Here is an 8,345-nt window from a genome sequence, read left to right on the forward strand (position 1 = left end):
AATGTCCGATGCATCAACAATTGCCTATTTGATCCATCGATGCCTGTTGAACTTATTGTGGAGTCAACCCCGCATTTATTTGGTTCCATTTTGTGGTAGTGCAGCGACACAAAGATTTCAGTAATTGATTATCAGTAGAGCGCTTACTCCGATTGAGAGTCAGTCAATCAGATTGAATGAAAGATGCTTGCAACTGTTTATGGCACTGAACATTTTTTAATGCACCTAAGTGGAGTCAACTTCGTGTTCTTCACTGACTACAAGCCCTTAGTGAACATACTGCAGGACCCGCAATCGTCATCATTGACCTGAAGTGAACGCATTGCCCTTTGCCTATGCATTTCAGGTGCGACAAACTGCGCAACACAGCAACCAATTGGACTACTTTTTGAAGCATCCAGGGACCCTATAACCTAAAACTATTCCAATATGTTTTCATTCCCATCTCCTGACGTCAAACTTGCGTAACCGCCGAATCAAGCATCGTACGTTGACCCACAGGGTTGTCTGAACATACCAATCACGCGCTCTCGTCGTTTATGGGAGGTCACGTTTGTTTGCTTTAAAAACGAACAACATTGCCTACACTGAACGACTTGTCTTATCTAATTCGCTGACGAGAGGCGAGGAGTACGCTCAAGTGTAGAGGGATTCAATGGGGCCTAGCCAGTGCACTGAAAATCTATAACTGCATGAAGAAGGTGGTACCGGCGTCTGCGATTGGTCCGCTTTCCCTTACTTAGCTTGAGGTGGTTGGTCGAAAATCGCGGCGGCATGCAACAGAAGGTTAAAAATGCCGCTAAAACGGATCCTCAGCAAAGAAGCGTTAGCAGAGCGAGGTCATAAAGGTCCCCAAAACGCTCGATAACGTTACGCGGCCGCGTAAAGCGTTTTATTGTACGCAAATAAACCGATGCTCTCCGGGAGATGCGCGTAGCCAGTGCCTGAGCGATCGGCGGCAGCCATATTTTATTCCTATCGGAACGGGGAAGCCTGCGGCTATTTAGAAAAGAATTCAGTTTTGTTCCGCATATTATTGCATCTTTGACGCGTACGTGTCAATTTGACGCAGCGAGTTTTCGCGGTTTTGTGACGTCGCGTGACAGGCAGGTGAAGTGGGTGCAGCCCGAAAACTTTCGACTAATAGCCGAGGCTTAACAGCGAAATGGCGTCTAATCAGAAATAACTATTTTTATTTTGTTCGGTGCAATAATGCATAATCAGTGTGTACGCGTCATATCAGATGGGGAGCTATCGCGGTTTTCGCGACGTCGCATGACAGACAGGCGAAGTGGAGGTGGTTCAAAAAGATTTTTGACCAATCGTGGAGGGTTGATCGTAGAATTGGAATTGAAAAGTGTGGAATAGCTTTACGTTATAGCGCCCTAGTACCCGAGAATAAGGTGAGCACTCGCATGATAAAGTTCCAGACGAGTACGTTAAATTATTCCAGTATCATTCAACCTCAAAAGCATTCTCAAAGCAAGAAGTGGCCGAACAGAAAAAAAGCACAGAAGCAACTACAACTACTTACGAAAGTCTTTCAGTAACCTGAGCAAGATGCCTGGTTGTGCCCAGAACTAAGACCATTTACTGCAGTGCTGGCAAAGCTCACAACAATGCAAGAAGGCCTCACCCTTCGAGGAAATCGCTTAATTTAACCTGTCAGTCTTCAAAAACATGCCATATACAGCTTCCGCACCGAGGACATCAAAGTATCGTGGAATCGTTCAGACCAAGCAACTTCTTTCACAAAGAGCCTGCTTTCCTGAAATGGAAAGCTTCGTGGATACAGTGGGGAAGAGCTGCCTGTCATGTCAAGCTGCAGTACCACAACGAATTCAAATCACTTCCTCTTTCAGTACCACCAAATGGACCCTGACAGAAGCCCGCAAATACACGCAAAGAGACTCCAGCGGCACGTCGCGCGGCAATTTTTCGTGTACTCGCGGGCGTCTTTCATGCTTGGAAAGACACCTTTATGTAGCACGTATTGAGCAACAGAATGCTGTGTTGGGAGTTTTTCATGTTGGTATACAATTTTCTCATTGGCACTTTGCATCTAATTATAATATTCAAGAAGCTGAATAAAGCTCAGGACTGTAATTAGGCGGAATGTAAAAATAATCTGAGTATCTACAAGTGACGGCAAACAACTTACCTTGGTTCTGTCCAACTACGTGGCATTTACATATTTTCAGTTTAGCAGAAGTTTTGAGACACCCTATATATACGCAGTTGGCAACCCTAAGGGCGAAGCAAAGGCGCAATAAATCAATATCTGTTCCGATCACGGTAGTATAATATGGAAGGTGCATCAACTACACTCCAAGTGCGACAGATGACGTGGGAGAGCAGGGGCCATATCCGTTGGGATTCCGCTGGTGTGGTTTATGTGAATTAGGAAAGCATGTCCAAGTATAAGTAATAAAACGCGTTCCGAAGCTTATTTTTGTGCATTTTCTATCGAGTGCCGGTTGTGGACTGAATATGCTGAGAAAAACATTGAAGCGAATGTAAAAGAATGTAAACGCCTTGTCCGTCGTACATGTTCCTCTTTTAGTCCGTGTCTTCGTAGCGCTCTTTTCTTTAAGTATGCAAAACCAACTTGCCCAGATCAAGCTTCTGCTGCTTCAGAAGCGAATGTAAGCACGTATAAATGGTAATACAAAAATACGCCGATGATTACTACCTAATGCGAAGTTTGAGCGCAGCTCTATACGTGTTTTTATTTTGCGATATATTGGCCGCCTCCGACAATCTGTCTCGTGCCGCACGTTGCAAACGTAGCGAATCGTAGCGCGACTGACTCGCTAATCTGGAGATCCCGAGAGGCAGCGCGTGGGTGACGCGTCGGCGCAATTCACAGCAGCCGCCGCCGACAGAGCACCCAGACGACGCGTGCTACACTGGCGCCACCTCGTATCATTGTCGCCCCACTACGCTTTTCTTCTCAGGCTTTTGTCATACACTCCTCTTCCGCTTTCCTCCACGCGTCTTTCATCCCCCACTGCGCTCCGCGTTCACTGTTTCATCTTTCGCTGTGCTCGTTCGTACGCCGACGTTCGGCGCAGTAATGGGTCATAAGAGCTGCGCTCTAAAACATAGAGAACCAGGTAGCTGCTCCAGTCGGCGGTTTGTACTGAGTTAGACTACCCCCCCCCCCCCCCCCCCTAGATTTGATAACGACTACCTCGAAGTCTAGAAACACAAACTGGAAGCTGCCAAATGCTTGCGTTGTACCCTTCGTTAACACAGGGCTATGGAATCGCAAAGCGACACATTCTACACATAACAGTGAAACATGCAGATGCCACACGTACGTCGTCTCTGGCGTGATCTTTTGCTGCTCTACGATGAAGCAAAGCGCGCTTGGTGCTATTGTTGCTATAACGGCATGTTTTATCTTTTCTGTCTATTTTTCGTGGATTGTATCAGCAAATTCCCTGGCACTTTCAGTTCTTTTTTTCGAAAGCGGCTCCTGCAGCCTAAATACATTAGAGGAGTCCGATCGGCATTTACTGATTCTCAGTATTACGCCCACAGCCTATACCGTATTGTTGCGTATTTAAGCGCCTGCTTCCTTTGAAACCCGCATTTGCTGTTGTAGAAGTGTGAACACTACCGCATTGGCTTAACTGTTTTCCTTAATTATGAATTGTTAAAAGACCGTCATCAAACAGGTTCTGAATTGTCATTCTTGCTAGCCAAATTTGCAGCAACCTTATTAAATCATTGTTAATCGAGCAGATTCTTGGACGATGAGCTCATCGTTACGAAGTTGTGCACACGTAGCAATGGATTTAGCTCGTTCAGGCATTTCTGAAATCCATGCCAAAGAGTGTGTTCACTATGACGGAATTAGCAGCAATAGTGTTCGAATTGGACTGATGTAATATGATGCGGCTACATAAAACCACTAGATTGCGTGAATGTCTCGGGGACACGAATGAGAGTAGAGGCATTTGCTGAAGGATAACATGAGTCTTTGCAGATGCACCCAATATGCAGGCACTAGAGAGAGAAGCAGAGCTGCATAACTTGCACAGGAAGAATATCTTATTGCTGTGGTATAGCCTAGAAAAATATCTTTACGCATTGTAACAAACTAGCTTCTGCTGCACTTGCCATACATTGCACATAATTTGGGACTCCAAATGTTCTACGCAATCTGTCGCCTGAAGGATTGCACACATCCACTTGTTAAGGCGATCACCGTCTTTTGGCGCAAAAAAAGAACTTTTCCTTGCACGTCCTCTCACCACCGTTACGGCATGTGACAAAACGTTTTCCCCCATTATGCACTAAAAACCTCGACACATCGTGGGGAAACTCGGTTGCTCGGTTGCTATAGTCAGAACTTCCAATCCTCGGGTCTTTTTTTCATCTTTTTTTAAAGTGTTCCGCTAGATGTGTTCATTTGTAGCTATGTGACTGAGGCGTGGGGAAAGAGGTAGAGCATCGGGCCTCTAATCTGCAGTTCGTTAGTTCGAATGCTGCTCCAGTACACTACATCTCCAGGCTTAGAGTGGTGCCTGACGTCGGCAAAAATAGATGCTGCGAGCCAGTGGGGCTATACTAGTCCGGGTGCAACGAAATTAGGAAGGCCCACTAACCTTCAACAAAAGACTCTCCCTCACCAGAACAGAATGCCTCCCTGGTGCAGTATTCGGCCACCCCCTCCTTCATGACTCCTACAATTAACCCATGGGCCTCAGTACCCAGCAGCTACGGAGCACCTGATCAAGACGGCGGTCCGACCTGCAATGCAGCAGAGGGTGCTAAGAACCTCTGGACCCGAACAGGCCACCACTGGAAACTGAACCTGGAAACGCTCAACACACGAACCCTCTCGAGTGAAGCCAGCTTAGCAGGACTCCGAGAAGAACTATCAGGCATTGTGTGGGATATTATTGGCCTTAGTGAGGCTAGAAGAACTGTTGAGGATCATACAGTGCTAACGAAAGGCCACGTCCTCTACTACAGCGTAATTCCAGATAAGAAGCAATGCAGGGCGGGACTCCTAATTCATTAGCACATAGCGGCAACATTGACAAACTCTAAAGCATTACTGAGAGGCTAGCAGTAGTCGCAATAAAGCCAAATAGGTGGTATAGAATAAAGGTAGTACAAACCTACGCCCCAACCTCCAGTCACGACGATGAAGAAATGATCAGTTTCATGAAGATGCAGGATTAGCAATGAGAAAACTGCAAACTCCGTATACAGTAGTCATGGGCGACTTCAATGAAACATTGGAGAAAAAGCAGGCTAGTCCCTAAAGCAGGCTAGTGAACAAGGAATTGCCAACTATTGCCTCGACTCTAGGAACACTAGAGGAGAGATGTTGGTAGAACTCGCAGAAAGGAATAAGCTCCTAATAATGAATAGCTTTTTTCAGGAAGTGTAGTAACAGAAAGTGAATCTGGAAAAGCCCTTATGGAGAAGCAAGAAACGAAACAGATTGTATACTCTCGGCCGATCCTAGCATTGTGTAGGATGTAGGAGTGTTAGGTAGGGTATGGTGCGGCGATCATAGGTAAGTGAGGTCTAGGATTTAGCTAAATATGAAGAAACAAAGAGTAAAGTTAGCCAAGAAGAAACAGACCAACCTAGATGCAGTAAGGGCAAAAGCAAATCAATTCAGGCTGGTGCTTGCAAACAAATATACAGCCTTAGAACCGAGAGATGAAGATGACATAGCGGTAATGAATGAAACCGTAACTAGGCTGGGCCTCAGAAGCAGCAATTGAATTGGGGGGTAAGGAACCAAGGCAACCAGTATATAAGCTCTACCAAGAAACGAACGACCTAATAAAGATACGACAAAGAATGAAAGTTTTCAACTCAAGAAATCAGATAGAATTCGCGGAACTGTCACAACTGATCAACAAGTAGAAAGTAAGGGATATTCGAAATTATAACGTGAGAAAGACTGACGAAGCAGTAAAAAAATGGACGCAGCACGAAATAAGTCAGAAGAAAACTTGGTATAGGACAAGTCAAGATGTATGTACTGAAATGTAAGCAGGGTAATATCATCAGCAATTTCGAAGACATAGTAAAAGCAGCGGAAGCATTCTATAGTGACATGTACAGTACCCTGAGCAGCCACGCTAACTCCATTCGAAGTAGTAATAAACAGGATACAGAGGTTCCTTCTATAGCTAGCGATAAAGCTACAAGGGCCTTGCGAGACATGAACTGGGGAAAGCGACAGAATAAGGTGCAATAACAGTCGATTCAATCAGAGATAGAGGAGATATCATGCTTGAAAAGATTGCGGTTCTTTATACAAAATGCCTCACGACTTCAAGGGTCCCAGAGGACTGGCAGAATGACAACAAAAAGGTAGATGTTAAAGAATTGAGCAATTATAGGCCCATTAGCTTACTCTCAGCATTGTATAATATATTCACCAAAATAATTTCCAATAGAATAAGGGCACCCCTTGACTTCAGTCAACCAAGAGAACAGGCTGGTTTCAGAAAGGGATACTCTACATTGGATCATATCCATATTTTCAATCAGGTAATCGAGAAATCTGCAGAGTGCAATCAGCCTCTCTATATGGCTTTCATAGATTACGAAAAGGCATTTGATTCAGTAGAGATACCAGCAGTCACAGAGCCAATACGTTATCGAAAAGTACAGGTCGCTTAAGTAAATATCTTGGAAAATATCTACAGAGATTCCACAGCTACCTTAATTCTTCACAAGAAAAGTAAAAAGATACCTACAAACAAATGGTTCAGACAAGAAGACACGATCTCTCCAATACTATTCACTGCGTGCTCGGAGGACGTATTGAAGCTATTAAACTGAGAAGGTTCAAGAGCGAGAATCAACGGCAAATATTTGAGCAACGTTCGGTTTGCAGATGAGTGTCCTGTTCAGCAACACTAGGGACGACTTACAACAAATTATTCAGAGGTTGAATATTAATATGCAGAAGACAGATGATGCTCAATAGCCTGGCAAGGGAATACGAGTTCATTATCTCCAGCCAGCCTCTAGAGTCTGTGAAGGAGTACGTTTACCCAGGTCAACTACTCACAGGAGTCGCTGATTATGTGAAGGAAATTTACACACGACGCCAAGAAAAGGGAAGCGCAGTCAAGGAAGGCAGAAACCTAGGGGGGGGGGAGGCGCGATAAAATTAGGAAATTCGCAGGCGCAAGTTGGGATCAGCTGGCGCAGGACAGGGGTAACTGGATATCGTCGGGAGAGAGAGGCCTTCGTCCGGCATAAAATGGACATAAAATAGGCTGGTGATGACGATGATCGTTGGGAAAGCGAGCGCAAAACGAACATGTGCTACCAATGTTTCCATTAGCTGACGATAATGATGACTATTTATTGGGATCCCTTTTGAGACGTAGCGGTTACAAATACTCTCCTAGCGTGCTTGAGTTCCTCATCTATGCTATAGATGTTCTTATCCTAGCATTTTGTAACACCACCTTAACGCTTTTTTTTTCTTCCTCAAAAATTTATACATATATATATATATATATATATATATATATATATATATATATATATATATATATATTATAATACCGAGACCGATCAAGTTGTCCAGCGCTGTTTATTCCAAAAAAGGCAACGCCCGCAGCTCACGCGCGAAGAAGTCGAAGAAGAGTGAAGATGATGATGGCTATGTACAAATGAAAACGACGAAGTACGTTAATAGTGCTTACACTAACTTCCCCCCGTCATGGAAGCGGCCAGCCTGGCCGCAAATTAGAGATTATCTAAACGGGGAGTGAAGGGCTTCATCCGCGACACGTGAACAATTTCGGCATTCCGGCGGCGCCGGTCAGTGACGGAGTGTACTGGGCGGACGAGATAGTTCACTGCAGATGTTTGCTGCACAACGGTGTATGGACCAATGTAGCGTGGAAGGAACTTCTCACAGAGGCCTGGGGTGCGGACTGGAGTCCAAAGCAGGACTTGGTCTCCTGGGTGAAAACGTAGGTCACGGCGTTTGTTGTCGCAGTAACGCTTGCGCTCAGCTTGGGTAGCTTCTGTGCTTTGCCGGGCGATTTGACGGCAATGTGCAACTCGGGCAGCAAAATCTTCTGGAAGCGACGCGTCAGGCGAAGAAGGTGCGAAAAATAGTTCTCTGTCAAATATGGTGGAAGGAGATCGTCCATACACAAGGAAGAAAGGGCTGTAGCCGGTAGTCCGTTGAATAGCAGTATTATATGCGAATGTCACAAAAGGAAGAATTTTATCCCAGTCAGTGTGGTCAGGACGGATGTACATGGCAATCATGTCAGACAGCGTACGGTGGAAGCGCTCAGTAAGGCCATTGGTTTGCGGATGATAAGTAGAAGTAG

This window comes from Dermacentor andersoni, chromosome 1 (genome assembly GCF_023375885.2).
Source record: "Dermacentor andersoni chromosome 1, qqDerAnde1_hic_scaffold, whole genome shotgun sequence".
NCBI lineage: Eukaryota > Metazoa > Arthropoda > Arachnida > Ixodida > Ixodidae > Dermacentor > Dermacentor andersoni.